We start from the raw sequence: 24,702 nt of genomic DNA on the forward strand, positions 1-24,702 counted from the left end.
GCAAATCACTTTTAAGCCTCTAAAAGGGTTAACGGGACCCTAGAGATAACAAATACATTATGCAGCTGTGTAGGTGCTAGGAAGATGAATATAGGTTGATTTTTACAAACTTAAGCTATGCAGAGTGAGTCATAATTTGCACCTTGCGTCATTTAATAAATGGGTCTTTTGAAAGTCAACCCACTGTGAATGGGCTGCCAGCTCTCAAAAAGCCAGAACCTTGCTCACCGGCCCACAGGCTGCCTAGTTGTAGGATCAGAAAAGCTGTTCTCCCTAGGTTATAATGTGATGGTAATAATAGGATCCAAACAAACAACTATATGTTTGTGGGTTTGCTGCATCTCTCTTAAAAGGTCAAAAGGTTTCGATTGAAACAACTTTTTATTTCATGAAAGATTAATCCTTAATCATAAATATGTGTTAATCTCATTGCTGCTTCTGCTGTGCCTTGTAACATTGATTATTCAATTATGTCTCACATCCACTTTTTGATTAATACCTTTGTTAGGAAAACCTTGAAAGTTTAGATAAGTAACGTTTGCCTTTGTGCATTTCAACTGTAAGCTTCTGTGTGAAGGAAATTTTTCTATTTTGTAGTCACCCAGGGAAAAGAAAAGCAAGTGGAGGGAGGTCTACATGTTCACAGGGATCTCAGCACTGAGGAGACGGAATAATCATCTTTTGTTGAATACGAAAATAACAAAAAACAAAGTAAACAATACCCTTTTGTTCTGAACAAGAAAGGCAGGGCTTTAATAGTCTTTAAACGAGATAGAAAATTTCCATCCAAATGGAACCATGGAGTAGGTAGACATATTACAACGTTTTGGAGTTCAGTGATTAAATTTAATACTGTGCCAAACAGTGATTAGTTGATGAAGGGCGTTCATAAACAGAATAGAAACAAGGGAAGTGTGGCTCCGGTATAGCATTAGGCCTCCAGTGCAGTTTGGTGTTCAGCTTTCTACTTTAATAACAGGGTCAAATAAAAAAAAAGTTTAATTTGATTTATTTCCTTAAGGAAACTCAGTGCAATTGTAAACATAAGCTGACTGGTATATATCACTGAAACTTCAGCATTCAGGGTCAGATCCAAGAAAAGGGCTTAGGTACCAACTGAAGCGCAGAAATGTATCCTTTTCTTCAGCATTTTTCCAGCTCACTAGCTCAGTCCCCCGGCACGGAGTACTTGTACATGTGAATCCCATTACTAGACACTGAATTCTCCTAACTCGCTGTGCAGGCAACGTAGCATCCTAATTAAGACTTCTGAATCCCTGCCTCAGAGCTGGGTGCATATGTCCTTTATGGATTTTTGCCTTAGTGCATTAAAATCCCCTATCCAGCCCAATGTGACACATTGTCCTTAACACCGTACATATGAATCAAGAGAACAGGAGCACAAATAATTTTTAACTTCTCTGTGGTCTCTCTCAAGCCTACCCAACCCAGGCAGCAAGCATGTAGTGCACAGAGAAGTCAGCAGCAATACATGAGCCCCATGCATACAGACAGCAACTTCAGCAAATAGTCACTGGTTTTGCAGAGGACAAGCAAGATGGTCCCTTGGTTTTTTCAAATGAAATATTACCACCTGGACTCTGAGAAGCTACCTCTGAAGGAAATAGAATTTTCACTTCAGTTTCTGCTAAATGAACTGCTTCAACCCACCCCAGCATCTCAAGTATCGGTATCTGAGGTCTCACAAAAGACTCACATAAGTCTCACAATATATAAGCAAAATTAAACTGAGATATACGTGCAGTAGAAGACATGACAGTTCTTTTCTTCCTTTTCTATCATCACCTGTGCCTACGTTCCAAGCAAAGGCCACCATCATTCTAATTTGAAGTCCTCTTACTTTATTTTGGACCAGACCTGCTCTCATCTGCATTAGTATAAATCTATTGTCTCTTCATGGACTTTGTCCAACTATATTCTGGTGTAAGCAAGATCAGAATATTATTTTGGTGATAATTTGTGGGGTTATGCTAAAGGTCAACATTGGTGCAGGCCACAGATTTTGGTGAAATCTCATATATTTATGGGGAAAATAATTTACAGTTATGAATTATTATAATAGTAACATGATTTGTTTTTAAATGGTAACTTGTGATTGCAAATGTAATAAAAAAATAAAAGAATCTTGCATAAAATTTTCAACCCATCCATCAATTAACAAGAATTAATCACCAAGGGTGTTATGTGTGCTAAGTTAGCTGCAGCTTTCATTACAAGAAAATAAAAAAGTCTAGGAAAAATTGTCTTGGAGTCTCTATTTAGCACTTCAAATGAACGGTTGTGCAAAGCTCCTACTGGAGTCCTTGTCATGGGCAACTTCCCTGACTGCCAGAGGGCCAGGGAGCCTTTCTCAGCAGTTGGAGAAGCAAGTGATTTGCACCTTAAGAAAAATTTCAGACTTACTCTTTGCGTATGATTTGTGTTCCAGGTGGTGGTAAGATGTAAATCCTAGAGCCTTTCTCCACAATGATCAAATGCCAAGAAGTGGAGCAGTTTACTGGAACTGCAGCAGCTTCTAATGTCTTTGCAATGACAGCTTTAACTAGAACGGTACAATATTTTATACTCTGTAAAGCTGAGCTAGACCATTTTGGCAAAGAGTCTGTCTGCCTACCAAGGGTGGGGTAGGTAGTTACTATCTATATAATGACTTCCGACTGCAAGTGGGTCAGGTAATTCAAATAACTAGCCAAAACTGCCTTTGGTCGAGTCTGGTGGAAGTCTAGCCTGTAAGTAAATATGTCCCTCTGCTACAGACTGCACATCCTCTGCCATGTGATGTCTCAGCCATTTCCTGGTACTGCCACTCCAACAACTACTTCACTTCATCTCCCTCCGATTGTAACATCGGCAGTTTCACCACCGAGGCTGCTGTTACTGCACTTTCTGGTGTCAATGGCCTGCTGTGAACTGAAAAAATACCTGCTGGAAAAAACAGTCAAGCACTTGAATGACACCAAAGGCTCCTTCTCTCTCTGCCTTTGTTGTAGTGCATCAGGCAATCAGCCAGTTTGTCAGTTCTGCTTGTCCGGCTCCAAACCAAATGTTTCAGAATCCAGCCTGCACAAATAATCAGGTTTTAAAAAGAAACTGCAGCAGAAGATCAGCTTGCTGCACGTGATCAGTGTAATGCTTGGCTTTCCCTCAACCTGAGCCTGCATGCCTTACATTCAAACACGTGGACTGTGTTTGATCCTGGCATTTGGACTCAGATAAAAGGGTGTGTGTGTGTGTGAGTGTGTGGTGGGGTGGCAGATCCCAAACTCGGCAAGATGGCAGAGGCGCTGCCTTGCATGGTGGTTAAGAAATAACTCATATCTGGTTGAAATGTTACAATAAAGGTATGAAATAACTTGAATGGTAAGAAGTAACTACCAGCTCCCACAGTTCCTTCAGGCACTACGGACGGGGCAGGCTGCCCTGCCTGATGGCAAAGCTCATTTCTGTGCAAAGCAGCCTGGCCATAGGCCTGCCGCGCAGCAACCCCTGAGAGAGCTGCTGGGAAAGGACGCAGCGGTTATTGAAAAGGTCCTGCAAGTATTCAGAATATAGCTGTTTGCCACAACATTTTGGGCAACATTGTTCATATTGCACCAATTCACTAAATTTTCTAGGTCTGAAAGGGAGTGGAAATTTTGACAAGCTTTGCAGTTTGTAACAACTCTCGCTAAGAAAGTCAAACTTATTTCAGCAGACTACAGTTGAACCACAAAAAGAGAGGTCCTGAGGAGCAAGGAGATCCTACAGATACAAGTCAGCAAGACCAAGAGGTGTCACCATGTTTCATAACTCAGTCCTTTACTGGAAACCAAGTCAGCAAAACAAAAAGTTGTTCACAGGCTCTGGTGGGCTTTGGATTAGAGTGATGCCTTCTGGGGAACAGCTTCATGAATCCTGGCAGTTTAGAGTAGCTCTTTTAAAACATTTCTGAAAATGAACTAGATATTTCATAGAAATGTGTTATCTTGAAAAGTTTTTGCTTGTCTGTGTTTCAAAACAAGCATGTTCCTGTAAAGAACAAATGAATGTCACTATTATTCCTAAATGTATTTGTAAATTAATATTGTAACCGTGTCACTTAAAAATACTCTGTTTTGATCTTCACAAGGTTATCCCAGTTGCTTCACCCCATAAAATTAACCACAAACACAATACTGAATGAGTCAGAACACAAAGCTGACTCTAAGAGAAGGGATAAATGCCTCCAGAGAGCACAGCAAGCAGGAGGCACGAAGCAAAGTTAAGGGTGCAGCAGTGTGTGGAAACTGTTGAATGAACAGGAACACTTTTCTGGAAAATTCTTGTTTATTTCAAGCTTTATTTCAAGCTCCTTCACCTCCCACCAAAGCAAACGACTCTTGCAGGGTTTGAAACACCTGATGTGATGGACCAAAGTCTGAAGTGGAAAGATGTGAACTACAAGATTCAAGCTCTGAGCAGGAAGGTGGGCCACAGGCTCCGGCACTTCTGCGCAGGGGCTTTGAAATGAGTTTCCAAGGGGCTTACACAAAAGGTCCTTTCAAAAGTGCTCCATAAAATACACCTGAAGAAAGACCGTTAGGAGTAGACTTGGTTTAGCTCTGCTCTCGTCTGTTTAGCTCAGGTGTTGTTTTTTCACACACAGAAACACATGTACAGACCTAGTACACCATACAATGCCTCACTAAAGTCTTCAAGTGGTGGTTATAACTTCATCCAAGATCAACAAGACCTTTTTCCACAAGCAATCCTTTGTGTTTGGGAAGCCTTTGCCCTCAATTTTACTGTCTCCCAATCAACTAACAGGTGCTCTACAGTCAAATGTGAGCTATTTAAGGGCAACCTGCATAACAACTTCCCAGGCTGGCAAGCAATCTTAAATAGTAGGTAGGTACTGGAATGGGTAAGTTTTATTCAGACAAACAGGAACACTCCCAACAGGAAGAGGAAGGGGGGGGGGGGGGGGGTGAGGGGGGCAGGGAAAATGATATCCTTCTTGGTTTCCATTTGGTTTTCTCTTTCCTATGTTGGCATAACAACTCTCACAGAAGAGAATGAGGCTCCCAAAACCAGACACCGTGGTAATCACATTATACAGTGGTGGTTCTTGAAACTTTCCAGTTTTGTTTTGGTCAACAACATAATATGCTGTTAGTATACATGATATTTTCTCCACTTTCACAGGGCACAGATAGCCATATACTGCTAATACTGAAAGCATCTCATTTCAGGCAATTTGACTTTTATTTTTTTTCCCTGAAGAAAGCGCTTTAGGGCAGGAAAAAAAAAGTGAAAAAGCTCTCTCAGCTAGATGCCAGATGTGTCATTTTGCATTGTAAAGCCACACCAGAATTTTATAAGCCATGCAACTGCTCATTTGCATACCATTCCCATATCAGATTTTTAGTCTGTTTCTAGGATCAATGCATTGATGTTTCTCATACAAAAGTTCCTGCTAAGAACATTGTATATATGCTGCCTTATGCTGCCAGATGAGTAGAACCATACTGCTGGTTTCTTTGGTCTAATGTCACCCAGGAAAGGCTTCTGGATTTTTAAAAATTCATGTCAACCAGAAGAGACTGCTGCTGTGCTCCACTGCTGAGGGTCTTAAAAAAAGACATCAGCCAAATCACAGGATGTGGTAAGGGTGTCTGCGTATTCAAGTTCATTCAGATGAGGAAAGAGAGGAGAGTATCCTTTGTCTTTACAAAAAATATCTCAAAGTCTGGTCTATGTCCCCAGTAACTTGTGAATTGCAAGGAGCAATGGAGTGCTTTCACTTGGTGTATACATGAGTAAGCAATAGGTTCCCATTACAACTTCACCAGAGCCCCTCCACGCGCAGAGGCAGAGGGCACAGGGTGGCACGTGGCCTCAAAGGTAAGTTGGTTCAGAGGTGCGTGGGAAGGCCTGTGCAAGCAGCATTACTGGAAAGAAGTCCTGTGGTCAACAAATACGCGTGAGCCTTCACAATCTCCTGGATGTATAAAGTAATACTAATTTGCTGAGATGCTATACAATTACTCAAGAGAGAAATCCCTGCGTAAGTGCTAAGCTTCCAGGCAATGATGAAATTATACTAGGAGACTGTGACATTACTGTAAGTGCCATCGTTTCTGCTACTGTGATGTTTCAGTCTACATAAAACCAAAACTCTTTCCTCTTCTTTGTCCTCTCTTTCCCCTATGCCAATACACAAGTACTGGCACTGCATCTCTTTTATATTTAATCAGAACTACTGATATTTATGGGGCATGTGAATACATAGGGAGGAGAAACAAAGAAGATGTTCACAGGCACTGCTGGCTGTGAAACAAGAAGGGCTGTATCACAGGGAGTATGTCAAACCCATAAATGGTTAGAATAATGAAAAAGAAGACTACTTTTACTGTGTAGTCTTAACACATTACACCAGGCCTGAGTACACATTACACACACAGAGGAGCAGCCACACCAGTGAGAGCCAGCAGAGCTCCACAAACTATCACATAATAGAATGCACAAAGCAGCAGGCAGGCCACAGCATCACGGATGCAGCTAGAAGACAACCAGCATCTTCCTGTGTATAATGTGACATTTACTATGATATATGGATCTCTGCATGTGAACTGTCTCTGCCTGCACCAAAAAAAAAGGCATCTCTTGTGCACAACCAGACAATGGCTAGAATTAGATATACACAAGAGATGACAGTTTACATCATTTAAACCTGGACAGGCCTGCTAGACAGACTGGAGGTCAGCAGGTGCAGAGACTTGCTCTTTGAAGATGCTTACTCAGTATCAGTTGTGCAACAGGTTATCAGCGTGGGTTGCTTCCGTATAAGGTCATGACCCGAAAGAGTGGAAAAACTTGTTTTGTAGTAGTGGAGGGATTTTCCTGAACTAGGTTAAATAATATTTATTTAACTAAAGCCTGCAGTTGCTGGAGTTGCTCTGGACTGACATTAGCATAGCTGAGATCTTTCATCTTCTTTCATCTGCTACAATGCAGAAAATCAGTGCCTATTCATTTTCGTATTCATTCGATGTTCATACCGGAAACTCACAACTGGTTTTCTGGATTCCTTGATCCTTCAGACAGTTTCTCAAACCACAGGAAACTTAAAAATATCACTGGTTCCAGCCCAGCCACACATTGTTGTTCTTGAAATCTGGGTTAGAAAATACTTACAGTCTCTAAAAGAGAGAGACCTGAAGTGAAGCACCTCTGTTACTACGCTCCTTTATTTAAACTATTAACCCTGAGAACAGAAGAGCTACTGAAGCCAGATTTGCAGTTCATTTTGTTCCTTGACACCGATTCCTACATGTATTCTCCAGTGCCTAGTAAGTATTTCACCTCTGCAGCAAACATCCCCTGGGGAGAGGGGGAGCACAACAGTGGGAGACACAACTTGGGCCTCTGCACTATATTCGACTTTTTATTTTCACTGAACATCCAGGATTTTATTTTTAAGACCTCCACCCTTCTAATTTGAAGAACAGGTTGAAAAGTTACTGGGGGAGAAAGTCAGACATCTCTTTAGCAAACCATGGTAAATATTCTCTCTGCTCTGCAAGGTTTATCATCTAAGGGAAGCAGGTGCTAGTGACAGTTTTGCAGAAATCCACCAGAGTACTCTACAAAGCACTTTTTAGGATTATTTTCAGGAAAGCAGAATGCAGACCTCACCTGGCCCAAATGACAGCCTCTACTGAATGCAGCAATTTTGTATTTATCTACCATTCACCCACAGACTTCAGGGGGGCTAACAATACTGTTTCCCCTGGCAAAGACCCCTATAGACTAATCCAAAATTGATTAACAGCTCCAGATTTGGACTGTGATGGACGCTATAATGGAGTGCTCCTCCCTGCTAAACATGCCTGCTGAAGTGTTTTATTAGCCCACGCAGCAACTGCAGCTGCCTCCTTTCTCCCTACCCAAGCACACTTGCAGTTAAGGATCTTCCTGGTTTGCAAAATTAGAGACAGTACATGCCCGAGCAGCTAGGGCTTGGTATGGTCCAATAAAACAATGAAAGAAGAGCAACAGATGTGTCACCTTAATCCAGTTTAGGGACCTACAATTACTTAATATGCATTTGCCTATCTTAACCAGCCTCTCAATATTATACCCTTCTTCTCTTGCCCCCTTTTTACACTTCAGCTGCAATATTTCACCAACTAAGGGGACAATTTCCACTGCAAAGATGCTTAGTATTTTCAATTGTAGTTTGCTTGTGAAGAGCCTACAGCACCTTCTTCATAATCCTTTTTAAGTACAGACTATTAACAAAGGCTTGTAAGTGTCCAGACAGAATCTACACAGAGTGAAGAGGTTATGATTTGAAATTATGTTTCTTTTCCACTGTAGGTGGATCACTATGCACTTGGGAGTAAATCTGCTATCTTTTGGGAATGTTTCCAGTTAACTCCATTCTAACCACATTTGCTTTGCTTGGTTCTGCTTCAGGAACTGAAACTAGCTTGGCTCCAGCATTAAATAACTGAGCAGGAAATAGCAGAAGGTTTACCATATACAGGCTGGCCAGGGGTGGAGCGATATATTGAACTAAAAATATAGCAAAGATTGGTTTGGGACATCCAGATTGGTTCCCTTTTAATTAGGAGATATATAAACTCCCAGTGCTGGTGATTAAGTTATCTTCATTGAAAACACATTCACATATTCAAATGTCACCATGCTTCAAAAAGGGAAGTGTTGAGACTTAAAAGCATTAAGCCCCAAAATGAGGATCTGGTCAAAATATGCATTCTGCACTTTGTCAGTTTGTCTCCGCACCCTTCAGCCGTCAGGGTGCCTCCCTCTGCCCCATCCCACACACAAGCAATGGGGTTAGAGGAAACTTTTAGCTGCACATCAGAAAATTCAGCAATAATGCTAACCTGATAGGAAATTTCATCACGGGTGGGGATAGTGTTTATTTGGAAACTGGAGGAAAGATAGGAATAGCCTCAAGCACCCAGATGAAAAGGGGCAAGCAAAATACAATACTGCAAATGCGATATAAAATTTGTGGAAATTTTGCCAAAGGAGTAGTTGCAAATGAAGTCCCAAGTCATTAGCAGGAAAGAATCAAGTACCAAAATACCCTTACGATCAAGATTTCAAATCCTTCAAACTACTGTCCAATCTTTTAATTAACTTGTTATAAAGATGCAACAAAAGAGAGTTTGTGCCCTTAGCTACCTCTAATATACACTAAGGTAGCATCGGCGCAATCACTGAATCAAGGCAAAACAAGTAGAAACGAAATCCACTTCCAGTCTTGGGTAGCAAACTCTAGGTTTGACTCTATGTTACTCTTTCAACAATAAATATTTTACTGTCTCCCAATCACATTCTGGAAGAATGAATCCTACTCCAGATCTTAACTAGACTGCAAAAATAAAACCTAGATGGCTCATTTATTGATACTGTGAATTATCCAAACAAGTAATTTTATTGCTATTAAGCAAAATATAACAGCTGGAAAAATAAACCTCAAGCTGTCATTGAGAGTTCAGCTACAGAGAAAGAAAGTGAAATGGTTGAAACAAACAGAAAAAGCACTTCCCAAAGAACGCTGAGAATGGGGTGAGCCCTTGTTTGCTCTGATTACTGCCAGATCGATGTGGCTGTTTGGTTTGATGGATGAAGAGATAGCAAGTCAGGTGGGAAAGTGCCCCCATGAAAGTAAACCTGCATTGTATCTAATCCACTAGGGAGGAAAACTGTGGGAAAAAATATTGTTGGCAAAGTACAAGGCACGCAAGCCTGCTATACTATTCTTGCTGTTCTTCAGAGGAAGACAGGAGCACAGATGTTAATGCAAGGGTCTCCCCAGCCTGGGGAAAAAAAAAGGGGGGGGTGGTGGCAAAGAAAAGAGTGCCTATCCAAGAAAGTTACTCCTATCATTATAAGTCTCCCCAGTTCTATTTAAAGAAAGGAAAAGAGCCAACAGAAGAAGCTGTGTTTTGCAGCCCTGCATAAACACCCGCAGATAAGGGTGGTACCAGGTGTCAGCTAGCCCTGCAAAGTCACTGAAATGTCAAGGATTGTTTTTCCTCTACTCCCTTTCTCTTTCCTCTGACTGGGAACTGCCAATGTTTATTTAAAAGATATCCCTTGTATTTGGCAAGAATGCCAGCAGGGCAGACGTTAATGGATTATTATTTGGAGCTGGAAGCCTGCCAAGGTGATAAGGATAGCCTGCCTACCCAAAGGCCCAGAGCCATGCCATTAACAGTGGGAGTCAGAAATGAAATTGTCCTGCCAGATGCTTTGCTATACTGAGTACAGCAGAGACTTTGAAAGCGAGCTGCCTCCAACTTATGTTTGATCTGACCTACAAAAATAATTAAATAAGTAAAGAGGCAGACACGGGCTATAACGGGGGACTAATCCATCTGTAAGACCCAGGTCTGATTCCTCTCTTTTGCAGCAGTGTGGAGAATCTGTTCAAACCACCGTGAAGTCACTGCAAATGTTTCTTTCTGTTCACTTCTCTGCCCTTGAACTAGATCTCAACCTGGAAGCCCTGAACTCAACTGCTAAAAGCAGTGCAAGTCAGAGACCTCATTGTACTGCTGCAGCTTCAACAGCAAAATGACAACAAAAACATACCTCATTTTTAGCTCTGCTCTGAAAAGGAGCCTGTCTTTGTGGAGCTATCCCCACAGTAAAATGGTTAATGCCAGTACCCCCTGAGAAGGCAAGCCTGAAGGAATGTGGTATTTTGTGTCTGAGATATATTTAGATTAACATTGTTTACTATTAATCTTCCTCTCCGCAAAGCCCTTTCTTTCCCAACAGACAAAAAATGACCAGTATCGCTCCACCCTTGTTATCATATGTTCTTTGGAAGACAACCTTTTCCATGGCCCATCAGACAGCATGGACTATAATTAAGGTGCTTATAATACAATTTAGTAAAAGCAGGAGCTGGGGCACAGTAGCATTTACTGCTGTGATTGAAAACCTTAAAGGTTATGTGGAATTTACCAAGTAGTAATTTTATCTGTTTGGAGCTGGCAAAAAAAAGAAACTCTGTGCTCATTTGAGAAGCTGGTCTGCCACTAGTGAAGTTGAAGTAAATAGAACTGCTTTCCTGCTTCTCATGATTGCATGCAATGAAGTATTACCCCAGACAGCTGTTCCCTCTGAAAAGACAACACGCATGAAGATTTAGGGGTTTTTTTTTCTCTGCATTTCTTTTTTCTCACCTTAAAAATGCCTAAACCAAACCCGCAGGCTCACATACTATTACCTCTGGGAGAACACACAGCCCACCTTTGCTGGTGACCTCTCCTGGACTACGTTAAAATCAGGTTCAGAACATGGTGACACCCTTACGTAGAGCAGTCAGTCATTTCATACCAAGAGTGATGGCTAATATTGCCAAAGGAAATTCAGTGCCAAAATAAAAATACATTTCTTTACTAACTTCTGACATTTTGTTGTGCCTCTGTGCAACTGTTCTTGAGGCCTTTAAGTAGGATTGTTCTCTGAAACAGGTCTCTACCAGCAGCACAAAATTCAGACATCTGGAGCTGTAGAGCCATCCTCAGTATCAAGGTCATCATAAGGAGTGTCAAGTACACAAGTCAAGAGAGAACTAATCTAACAGCAAACCTGGGGTCTGGAACTCGGGCTGACTTTTCTGTCTGCTTTTCATACTACGCTAATTTTGCAGACATTTGAGTACTTGCCCTGTAGCTCAGGCAGCATAGTACAGCTGATTCTGAATGGCTCTGTCCTCTCCCTACTAACTGTCTGAAAGAAGAATAAGGTAGGAAAAAAGACCCCTCTTTTCCATCTGATATTTCTGTCCGGTTTCTTGATGGGAAGATATGTGAGGTTACAAAGACAAAGTCTTTTTGATGGATGTATCAAGAATTAAATGAGATCAAAGTTATTCTACTTTCTGAAGGTAATTTACATTTTTAGATGGATGCCTAAGCTGGAACACACAATTTAACCAACGCCAGACTTATTTTACTCCACAGTCCTCAAGTGGAATCTTCACAACAGGAAGGTGTGAATTGCTGAAACTCTACTGGGTTGTCAATGGTGAAAGTTAGTGAATTCTTGGATGTAGCTTTGTATTAGCATCACTTTCTGTGGTGATCATTTAATGTGGAGGTTGTTTGGTATCTAAGTGCCTTGGTCTCACAGCCATGAATTGCTGGAGCTGAAGAAAGGTAAGTCACCTATGCATGTCGTGCATGGGGTCTCCAGGCTATGATGGCACAGGTGAAAGTTTGTAGAGAAGAGTGCTGCTGCAAAGAGGGATAAACAACTCAGGCATGTAAACACCACTTATTGTTTCTTTATCATTCACTAGGAAACAAAGATAGTGTTTCTCAGCAGCAGTTTTACCATTACAAACAGCAATCTGATTCCATGGTATCAGAGCTTATTCCTAGCACTAGGAGTGGGTGCACCAAGGAAGGACAGATGGAGGCTGTGCCACAATCAACATGCAGTAGGGTGTCTGTCCTCACCCACTCATCTGCCTTCTCATTCCTCTCTGACTGCACTGGGACTGCTCTGACCCCACCCCGTAAGCTGTTTCTTTCATGCTGTCTCCTTAGTTGTTTTTCAAGAGCTTTCTTGCTGCCCACATGTGTCTCCTCCTCCTCTTGGATGCTGTGGTTTCTACAGAAGCAACAGATTGCTGTGATGTTGTCCTTTTGATCTAATGAGAAAAACTCCTACAGCAATGATGTGCATGTGTTTCTTTCCACATTATTTAGCAAGGGGGCTTGGAGACACACATCTCTCCCTGGATCCTACCTTTTCTGTAGGTCCTACCTTTACTGCCACTGCTCTCTCAGCTTAATAAGCTTTTCCCTCCCCCAGCCCTAAATCTGCAACACTTCTTGCTCTCACCAAGCAGCCATCAGTCCTCACACTTTACCTGCCCTCCCCGTGGACTGCTGCTACTGTTCTTCGAGGTAAAACCGTCCACACAGCAAGTGTGGGAACGATACCAATGTCACTTCATATAACCTGATGTGCAATGCTTACTAAGTTCTTAATCATTGTGTATTTTTCCACAGCTTGAGTACAACACAGGGTTTTCCAAAGTCAGACACAAAAACCTAGCTGGCTTCAGTCAGGGCTCCAGGGTCACTACTAAAATACCATACAGCACCTGCCCATTTTCTCTGCTATTCCGTCTCTGGTAATAGCTCATCAACAGGATTAGCTCTTTGTGGTTGAACAGGGATATCAGGTTTCTTTCTCATTTTTGCTCATGATCATTTTATTTCTGAATCACAGACTCAAGAACGGATTTTAAAAGTGGCAATGATCATTCCATGTACTGGTACTGTTCTAAGATCTCAAAAAGCCTATATTCTCACACAAATAAATTTAGCCTTTCAAATCATTTGGGGAAGATAAGAAATAGTTGTACTCATCTTACTACAGGCAGTGAGGTTATTACAGATCTGCCAAAAGACAAACTTGGGCATTGGTGGTAAGAGAACCCAGCTCCATAACGTGCTCCCCAAATTGTTTTCTAAATCACTTGGAGCATCACCTAACAAATAATCTGAGTCTCTGTGCCGTGGTTAATCTCAGTGCAGAAAGCAGCACTGCTTAGCACAAAAGCTAATTCTCACCAATCAAAGGAAGTATAAAGGTGCATTTTCTTGGTAATTACAGTTGTACCTATCAAAGGGAACTTACCACAACGGACAATATCAAGTCTTTGTCTCTCATTCCCTACAACAATGCAATAGACCTCAGGATTATCAGTTTCTTTTTAGAAAATTCCCTTTATACATCTCACCTTCTTTCTTGGCACTTTATTGGATTGCTATATTTCTCTGTAAATTCCACCTACCTTCCAAAGTCCCCTGTCTCCCCCCACAACAGCACTGGTGGGCTCCTTCTACCACTGGTACTGACTCAGCCTGGGACCACGTACAAATCACTATGGCTCCCAGGGCTGCAGTTTGAATCCCATAAAACAGCTACTTCACTTCTGGAGGCTTGATGACTAAGTATGCCAAGTGCTCAGCTCCTCCCATGCAGACACCTGATGAGAGTGTCACAAACTAGTAAGGGACTTGTCAGCAAGGTCCCTGTGCTCTCTTGAAGGAAACAGTCAGAAAAGCAGACCTGATACAGTGTGGGAGATGGGCTTCACACATGAAAGCTGGCTCTTTGTACACCTCTCCCCCAGAACTCCCCTATCAAGACCACAGTATTAATCCATGTGACATGTCCTATGTACATGGGACAACCTCATGGAAGATCAGACATATCAGTTCCTGTGTGAAGCCACCTTGAAAGATCTGGCAAGCCTAAGCACAGTAAGGTTGTGTGCATAACTTGGAGTAAGTCTGAGCTTACTCCATTCGGCATATGATGCAGAGTCCTCTGTTCATTTACAGATGAGCCAGCATGCAGTCTGAGGGCATGGTTGGGCTCTCAGAGAGTGTGTTCAAAATGGATGGATGTTCACGGTCCTGCCTTGCTGTGACAAGAAAGACATTTTTAGCACCAGAAAAAACATGGGCACTCTGAAGTTTGAAAGGAGTACAGGTGTGTACATGCGTGAGACTTGTCTTGTATAGTGTGTCAACATCCTCTCAGAGAGATTCAGTTTGCTTGGCAGTGATGGAGAATCCCACGTGTGGTGCTGTCTTAAAGCCGAGATTCCCAGTTTGGGTGACCTCCTCCCATGCACTTCATTAAAGTGGAAAGAAAAAAGAGCAATGCTCCTGGAGCTCACTTAGGTCAAATATGAGGTTTCATTTGCCTGTTTGCCTCATTTTGCCGTCATCTTGAAGGTAAAAATAGGGGGTGGGAAGGCACCAAGAGAAAAAAGCACCATAAATCATTCATTGTATTAGCAGGAGGCTGGATTGGCAAGCCTTGCTCATTTAGCTACCTTAAACTTCATCCAACCTGCTTATCCCCAAGCTGCAGGAATAACAGACCACTTGAAAGGTAATATTTTTACTATTAGTGAAGAAAGGAAAAAATGTGATCTTTTCTGTAGCATGGGAATAATTTTTCCAGAACTACATAGAATGAGCCTGAGTGAATACTGCTATTTTTGGCAGTAGCCCTCCTGCTTAGCTCACATCAATAATTTTAATGCTTTATTTGTGGTTTGGGCTGTAAGCAATGGTGAAAGCCTGTGGAGAAAAAAAAAAAGTGGCAAAATTTGCTAAATAATTTTGAGTTCATGACATTCATAAAAATACACGCATGTTTTCAGAATTCTTAGAGTCCATACATGCTCATAAAGCTTAACTATTGAAAGCATTTTATTTTACATATGCAAACATCACTGAATTACTCTTTATGAGGTTTTAATTGGACCTTTAAGGTTTCAGTGGTTACAATGACAGACTGTCAAACACATTCTTAGATTCCTGTGTCTTGCAATGTCAGTAATACAGAGAATCACATGTTTTGTCCCAGTAGCGTTTTTCTCAGTATTTTTCACTTTTTATATCACAGCAGCACCAAGAAGCCCCACTCAGATATCAGGGCTCTGGTGTTTCAGGTGCTGCGTAAACAAAGAACTAAGCCAGGCTTTCAAGGTCTCAAAGCACTTTACGTTTTATGGGGAGATACTTCACTACAATAATTACAGCTTATGTTGTATCGTCTTCCTTGCTCTCCTACAGCGGTTTTGACCCCTATGTAGGTGGCCTGCTCTTCAGAGCTGCGGAGATCCCAATGCTCCCTCCGAACATCACTCCTCCTCCTAGTGCCACTGCTTACTTTTTCTTTTCCCAAATCTGCTTTGGGGAAAAAAAGCAGAACCACTGGACTATATCTGGAAAAAGATGTACTATAGGTGGGGATTTGTCCAGCCAAAGAATATGTTGTCTCCCAAAGCTCACTGCAGACTGGTCACAGGGCTTAAACTGCTATTTGTTTCAGAAGAAAAAGCTTGATTCGTAACTGTAGTAAAACAGCAAAGCTCAGTGAATCTACACTGACCAACCCAAAATAGAGTTGGCTCAAGTCACAGTAATATGGACTGGGTAAAAGCATTTCATCACAAAAAAACCACAAAAAATGCAGACCCATCTGAACACCTAAGACTGGACAGAAAAGGGCTCTCTTGCTCCTGAACTGCCCCCTTCCTTGATTTACAGGACTTATCAAAAGTATCTTTAATTTGTCAAAAATACCCACCAAAAAAAGCATATAGTTGACCATCCTTACAAAAAACACATTAAAGCATGAACCAGCTCATAACAGTCCCAACACACCCAAATATTCACAATCTCTTAAGTACAATAGGAATCATATTCTAGTTAGTCATACTGCTCAGGTTACTGTAGTTTGGCATGTATTTAATTACGCAGTTGGATCAGTCAAGGAGAAGTATTAGCAGGGACAAATTTTGTCTCCAACAAAATTAAGTAATGAAGATACTATTAGCATTCATGAAAGAACAAAGATATTCTCATATTTTTAACAAGCAAACAACTACACAGAAGCATCAACTCAAGCTCAGCACATCTCATTTAGGACTGTTGCTATGTGAGTAACTTAGGCTGGAAGAGGAATAATTCTTTTTATTACTCCAGAGCAACTCTGTTTTTTCCTAAAAATTATATGTTGAAGTTCTATGAATTCTGCAGCCAACATCAAATTCAAAATGATCACATTAACAGAAGGAAGAGTAAAAGTGCAAGAAGGGAAATTCTAGTGCCTCTCTCTAGTCAACAAATACACATTAATGATGTCAAGCTGAAACTTACATATACAGGGTTAAGCGACCAGTAAATTTCATTTTATTTTTTTTTAATTGGAAGCTAACAGGGTAGCAAGGCCATCTGAATCATGTTTACAACACCATGTACTGGTTGCAATTAGAAGTTGTGGATTTGATCATTAGTTCACTGGTTTAAACACAAATGCATTGGCTGAAATACAGTCATGCTGGGTTTAATAACAGCAATTACAGAGTGCATTATTCCAGTTCATGTTAGTACTGCGAAGACTTGGGGGGAAACTGCTTGGCAGACAAACTCATCTTTTAAATCCTGTGGAGCAAACAACTGACATGCTAGTGCCTTGCTCTTAATCAAAGTATACCCAGAAAGTACATCTGTACCAGTTTCCCAAGCAGGCAGTCCAGGGCATTCAGAGGTACAGCCCAAATAAGCCCATTCTAGTTGTACTCCTCCTATGTTTGAAGAACCTCAAAAAGCATCAAGCCAGACAGCAAGAATAAGAACGACTTATAAATCAGTGGCCCTCTGGACTTAACATGCACCCCATGGGCAAGAGACCAGCTCCAGCGAGTGATTCAGAAAACATAATGTTCTCTCTTCAAAACGCAAACCCAATCCTAAAATGTAGCGATTAAGAGTATTCCTGGAAGCTGAAGATAGAGGTTCAAGTCCCTCTGGAGAAAAGGGACTAGAACTCAGCTTTGTTACAGCCCAGGTAAGAATTCCCTTTATTAGACTCACTTTTTAAATTCTACACATCTAATTATTAGTATTTGATTAAACAGCGATGCATTCACAATGAAGAAAATAGTATCTATGATCAGACAAATTAAAGATGAAACTAACCAGGATCACTAACAACTGCATTTTCTAGCAAAATTGCAGTTCTGAAAAATAAGCGATAATTATAAAATATTAATGCACAGCCACCTTGATCAATTGGGTGTGGCTCCTCAAACGTTCATTACCAGTAACAGCAGAATCTTCGCTTAGAAAATGAGTTTTCACAATGTCTTTCTGCAAGGTGATGGGTTATCGTTCACCCTATTGCAACGTGTTCAAATTGTGTAGACTACCCCCAGCCCAAGAATACCCCTCCCTTTTCACACATCTCTTCAAAACCAAAATTGATATTTTAAAGTATTATAGCTTTGCTGCATAACCTTCAAGCTCAAGCCACTGCCTGAGGCACAGTTACTGTGAATTATTATTTAGAAAAAGATCAGCCAGCATAAGGCAGGAAAAGCACATTCATTAGAAAGAATATCAGTATCTATATACCTAGAGCCTGACATACTAGAGAATTGCTGTGGTATAACTTGATAAGAATGAGTGAATTTACAAGAGTATAAAGCTAGAATAACAGTGGTTGAAAGGAACTAAATAGGAATCAGCCTCAAACTGATTAGGGGCCATAAAGGAACATGTGGCCTCAATCATGACAATGCTGGGTTTGAGAACAAAAGCTACTTCTCCCTTTCATAGGGACAGTTCTTGAATTACATAGCCCTTTGAGACAGGAGACATGCTAGGCCATGATATGCAGATAACCACTAAGCTAGGCAAAAGACTTCCTTCTGCTCTACACTAATTGTCTTAAGCAGGATTTTACAAATAAAAAGCACTACTTCCTAGCCCCTCATTTGAGTATATTCCACCCGTCACAATATATTCCAGGGACCACAAACCACAAGCCAAACATGCCCTCTGACTTCAGTTCAAATAGCATATGGCCAAGGGTTTCCAAGTTATTATTTGATAATACTGAAAGGTATTACAGTGTGTGGTCCATCAAAGGCATCTGAACAGTTCATTCACCCTACAGAGAAGGAAGGCTTCCTCATGCTGGTGTATTTTAGCCTGCCTGTAATTTGAAAAGGATGATTTTTAGAGCTGGTTACAATTTGAACCTTCCAACTTTGAGCAGGTTTTGGGACCATAATGTCATTGTTCATTAGGGAGGGAAATATGAAAAAAAATCCATTAAAAATTAGAAAGTTTTAGACAACTGTATTTGTTTTACTTCACATTCGGAGGGATTCAGCATCCGTGTCATGTTACACAAAGTAAATGCAATATAATGAACTCTAGTTCAGAAGGTAAGAACGCTTCTGTAGAATGAAATTTATCATGATGCCTCCTCACATATCAGGAAATTATATATATTAGCCCAGCGTGCAAAACCATTATGGAAATGTCCTTTCCCCCCTCCTGTCCTTAATAACTTCCAAACAAACTAGCAGATTTCAAAGACATTTAACAGAGCCAAAGAGGTTTCTAAGATATTAAACTTCTAGAAACTGTGTGAAAATAGGTGAGTAGACAAAAAAAGGTGCTTAGTGCTTCCAGCAAGGGGAAAGGTTGCAAAATGGGCTTGCGCACTTAATGAGACATCGTCAACTGTTTTCCATGCTGGAAGAAAGAAGTATGATGCTTTTCCCAGTGATAAGCTATGTAATTACAGTTTTGACCTTATATTCACTACAAAAATCCAACACAGAAACCCAGAATCAATGTATTTTACTACTCCTTGTTTGGGCTAAACTCCTTGTTTGGAAAACAAGGTAATAAAAAAGCTTTCTGGTTAAAATAGTTAAAATGTGATGGCTGATCTGCAGGTGAAAGCAAGTGCGTGAAGAGAAGAAAATAGCAGCATTCTAATTAAAAAAAAAAAAAAAAAAAAAAAAAAAAGGAGCACCTGCTAAGTTTGATCAGATTTCCTCCTTGGGTTTACCCCAGCCTGCAAATATAAACAGATGGGGTGCCCCAGGTAAAAGATATCTGGCAGCATGAAAAAAATCTCTTCCCACTGGTAATGAGCAGAAGGATCACCTTAACTTAGTAAAGTAAATATTATTTTTAGCCAAAATATTAGTTGTATTTCATGGGGTTTTTTTCCTTCAATTTCTGAACAGATTACGCTGGGTTCAAGGTGAAATTATTTGGCATGTTGCTAGGATTTATCTGTAGGAAGATATGGATTAAAAAAAACCCCACCCAAACCAACAGCAAACAACCACATGCCACTGCTGTCACACATTTCATTTGGGTCATTGCTCCAGCCTCAAACTTATCATTTGTACTGGGCAAAGACCTCCTGAAGCAATTAATTCTTTTTAAAGAATTGTAAAGACAAGTAATGTTCATGAGGTTGAGTGCAGTTTCACCTTGTCGCCTGTGCAGGAATCGAGGAAGGCTGCACAAAGCAGCCATTCAGAGAACAGGAGGGCTGTCATTGACAGAAACACTTTCCAAAACATTCTTAATGGAATTTTGGTGGAAGGTGTGACACAGCTCCAAATATTTGTTTCTTTGTTTCCATGGGAACAACAGCACAGTGGTTTAATAATAAAACAACATCCATCCTCTGAGTTTGAGAGAGTTCCTTGATTTTTGTTTTGAGTTAAAGATTTATTTTTCCATGGGTTGCCTCTCTCCCCAACAACCAAGTTGCACAGTTTAACGCCTTTCAGTACTTTGGGGAGGGGATCCAAAACATGAATGACAAGTCTTGCAAAACTCGTTATTATCCTGCTGCATGTTATAAGCTAAGCACTGCATTAAACACATTCTAAGAAGTCCATATTTTGTAGAGTTAGGTTTTTTCGTATCAGATTTTCAATGTACGCAATTGTTCAATCAACCTCTCTCTGTATTATGGAGACGTGACATAACGTCATTGGAGGGAACAGAGTCCAAAAGTTAGGGCGTAAAACGTTGTCAGCACTTGAACTTTTAATCCTAGTTGCAAAATGAAGGGAGGAAGTAAAAAGGCAGTTATTCACACAGCTTTATTTTACAATTTTATTCTATCTAATATATTCTCCTTTCTAGTCCATAGGAAGAGGAAAAGTCTTCCAGAGGGTGAATCAGAGCAGCTTACTTGAAAAGCTCCTGCAAAAGGCACCTCAAGCATCTGCTCAATTAACTACACAGAGAACCCAGAGACAGTGCCCTCCTATGTTTGGCACCTATAGTAATGTTTAAAGTTGGGCTGCTTTTACATTTCCCAGGGATTGTGTGTAATTTTGCTCAAGTTACTGTACCGGAAAAGGGTAGGTTTGTGTAGAAAAATGGAATTGTGAAATTTCATCAGTGGTTTTGAGACTGAAGGGTTTTTCTCCTCATGTGATAGCAATGTATGGTCATACCTTATTCCCAAACCTGGTGTACAAATACAAGTATGCACAATGCTCACTGAAATATCTGATGCTTTTGGGCCATCAGGTGGAACTGAAGTTTCAAAATACACAAAGGATGTTCTTGCCTCTCAGTAGGATGTGCATGTTTAGGTACATTTTATGCTTTTTCTTCTCCTACGCATTAGAATCGTATTATTTTAAAAACCATGGAAATTGCGGCCTAGGTAGCCGCTCTGCTAGAAGCGAATCTTGTTATGATAGAGTATGGAAGAGTATAGGGAGAATCTCAGCACTAGTAAATACTAACCATGCCACTGGAAAATAAATAGACTGACAAATTACTGTTGACGTAATCCCTGTGAGAGTGTCTAGACTAAGGGAGTCAAACCTACTGTCCGTAGGCTGAAGCTGGCTCCCTGGAGTCTTTCCACCAGCCTACAGTTTCTTGTGCAATATCCACTGCAATTCAGCCGGCAGGCACCTGCTTGCTTGTCGTCCGAGAAGGCCAGAGAGTGTAGACAGAGAGACAGGGAATTAATTCTGCTCCCTGCCACAGCTGCCTTGCCTTTTACTTGTGCTCCTCCAGCCCAGAAGCAATGCAGGAATCTCCCAAATATCTATTATCTCTCCATCTCTACAGCCAGCGTAGCATCTCCAGATATGGAGAGCATCTGATTCTCTCAGTCTCACTTTGTGTTCTAGGTCTGAAAGTGGTTACTTTTCTGCAAGCGGTATTCCCTTTTGTCTCCTGCCAAGGGAAAAGAGAGTGAAGATGCAAAGGAAAGATTTTTTTTTTTTCAAGTGGAGATGAAGAGAAGGATACTGGAAGAAACCCAAGCAAGAGCCAGAAATTACTAACATGGAGGCAAAAGCCCAGAACAATCAGAACTTGGTGGAAAAACTGGGATAGAGATTCCTTGTGAAAGCAGCCCCTGAGGAGCAAGAAGTAAAGTAAGAGACACAGAAATGTTTCATTCAAGGCATTTTCATCTTCAGGCAAAAAAAAGTCTTTTTTTACTTCAAATGAAATCTGTAACATTCAAAAATAAATAAATCTCTCAGCAGTGTGACAAGAGTGCAAAATGTGTCTCTTCACTCATCACCCACAGACTTGAACTGAAATAGTAATTTGGCCCTTACCAAGGTGTACAACCACTTAAATAGCAGTGCTGTAAATCAAAAGGTCCCCACAGTCTCCACACAAGCAAGAGTTTGAAGGTCACCAAGCATGATGCAAGTGTCAGGCATGAAATATTTCTAACCAGACCTGGTGCTTGTACCTTATCATCAATACTGGTGTGTGTGTGTGTGTGTGTGTGTGTGTGTGAAATCTATGATCCATTTGCACTCCTCCATGTCTGTCAGGATGGGGTGAGATATGGCAAGCAGAAGCTAACAAATTGGTTCAGTGCACAGTCAGGTAGACAACTCAGTACAGCCACCCTGCTAAAACATAACAAAAACAGCTTCCCCAAGCAGGGTGGAAATGATAACTTCCCTGAGACTTGGCAGATCAAATAGTTGTGGGCAGTTTTGACATTTCCCTAACATTTAAATCTCTCATCAGGCAGGTGACTTCATTCTTTATGCCAAATAAACAATTCAACGCTTGCTCACGGTAAGGAGGCTCTTGAAGTTATCTCCATGCCATCACATCACCAACATCAAAGAGTAAGAACACCCCCTTCCCAGCAATGGAAACATCCCAGTACCTTTGGCAATTCAAGGCCTGATCCACCTCCCATTTTGTGAGAGGTGGCACAACATGAAAACAGACTGATGCATGAGCTGCTACAGACAGTGATTCCCAGCAGAATCTGCTTTGCTCTCAGCACCTGCACGTGGCCTTGATGGCCAGCTGTGTACACCACCACCATGGGACGAACGGTCTTGCTGTTTTCCAGGCAAGTGACTATTGCTGCCAGTTTGATTAAATTACAGACGCTTTGAGAGACTTAAGCAAATCATCAAAAAGAGCAGAGCAATCAAAACTAGCAGAGCAATCAAAACTATCAAACACAAGAAATCATTAGTTGTCCTTTGGCTCAGGAGGGAAGAGGCTCTGCAGTTACTTGGGAGTCTTGAGAGAGAAAAGCGCTTGACTACTCGGGCAGAGAATCCAAATAAATCCTGTTTCCTTGGGGAACTTATGCCTTGCTCTCAGCCTGCCTTTCAGATCAGTCTCTACTTAAGCTCTTTCACTGGACTTTTGGCTGAAGCCCACTACCTATGTGTTGTTTTCCCCACAGAGAAAAAGCAGCTGCTTTCCCAAGGCCTGAGAAGACCCGTCTGACACATTATACTCAGGGCAGAACAGGCAGCCAACAAAACAGGCAGGGAGCCCTCCTGCCTCTCGGTGACATTACAACTGATCTACACAGACCGACCTAATCTTCTTCCAGCCAAACAGTGCTTTTATTTTTTTTAGTTGCTTCCACCATCTCTGTTACCAATGACTAAGACCAAAGAGAAAAATAAAGTACAGAGAAGGAAACCAAAAAACAACCACCGAAAAAAACCCCTCTGTCAAAAAAACATGCCCTACGCCAGAAGTATTAGTTAACAAGTCTGATTACTGGAAGGCAGTCTAAAGCCCTGCTTAACTAGGAAAAAAAACCCAAAAAACAAAAAACCTCAACCCAAAACCTAAGAACAATATGTGAATTTACTCAGTTCACTTCTCCCCAACCTTTACTGGGGGCTGTAACCCTTCTCCAGAGGGAACCATCCTCTCAGTTAATGTATCCCCATTACACTCACCACATGTGTCTCCCCTGCCTCCAGGAGGGACTAACCATGCTCTGAAGCACAGACAGAAGACCCGTGAGACTTCCAAGGTAAAGTTGCTTTTTTTTTTTTTTCTCCAAATAGATGTCACTCAGGAAGGAAGTTCAGACCTTTCGAGCCATTCTGAGATTTTGTCTCCTGTTCACCTACATCTCAAACAGCTCCGAAAACGTCTCAAATTCTCCCAGTTCCAAGGAGATGCAGTGAAGCGCCAACTTTTTGCTCTAAGATCTCCAGATGAAAGGTGATACTCAAGTGCCAAATACCACAGGTTTCTAGTGGTCTCCAATATCCTGAAAATATGTTATTTTTAGTATGTGGTTGGCAGAGAAAGGAAGTGTTAAATCTTGGACCAGTATCAAATCTGACTGAAAATTAGCAGCCAGGAACATCCTCTTTGATTATTTATTACACTTTCCCATATCTGAATAGCCCCAGAGGGGTAGTAACAATGACAATCACTAGGAAAACACCTGACAATAGCACATTAGTAGAGAGCATTCGCCTGACTCTCCCCATGAAAACATCCTAGAGTTTGTTTCCTCATTTTTGATGAGCAGACTCCTGGCACAAGTAGGATGGTCTTCCAGAAAAGGGCCCTTCAATCTTTGCTGCAACTCCTCCACCGCAACGCTTGTAAAAAAGCAGAAGGAGACAAGAAGAAAACCCCAGACATTCCACTTGCAGAGGTTCTGATGGTGATAGAACAGCCTGTGGAGCACCAAGTCAAATTGCCTGTATTTACAAACACAGCACAAGAAGCACATTACAATTGGTCAGTGCTCATAGAGGCTTCAAGGTCCTTCCTCTCAGTATTTCCTAGCTACTTTCTAAATTAAGAAACATGATCTGCTGCAGTTTTAACAGCATTTGATCTGGATTACATTTGGCATGGTGCTGGGCTAGCCCCATTTAAATCACTGGAGTATCTACAGGCACCAGTCAGCATAAAATTGGAATTCAATGCCGCTTGCCCGCAGGGTGGACACGGCCTAAGAGAGGGGTGGTTGAGCAGGACACAGCTTTAGCATCATGTTTCTCATTTATTCAATACTAAATCAAAA

At 41.2% G+C, this 24,702-nt stretch overlaps 1 protein-coding gene across 10 annotated transcripts in view; it reads right to left on the minus strand.

The window, feature by feature from the left end:
- The window catches only part of FGGY (FGGY carbohydrate kinase domain containing), a 325,624-nt gene that overhangs the window by 238,105 nt on the left and 62,817 nt on the right, over positions 1–24,702 (minus strand). The gene's annotated exons all lie outside the window — the stretch shown is intronic.

Source organism: Falco biarmicus, chromosome 11, assembly GCF_023638135.1.
Source record: "Falco biarmicus isolate bFalBia1 chromosome 11, bFalBia1.pri, whole genome shotgun sequence".
NCBI lineage: Eukaryota > Metazoa > Chordata > Aves > Falconiformes > Falconidae > Falco > Falco biarmicus.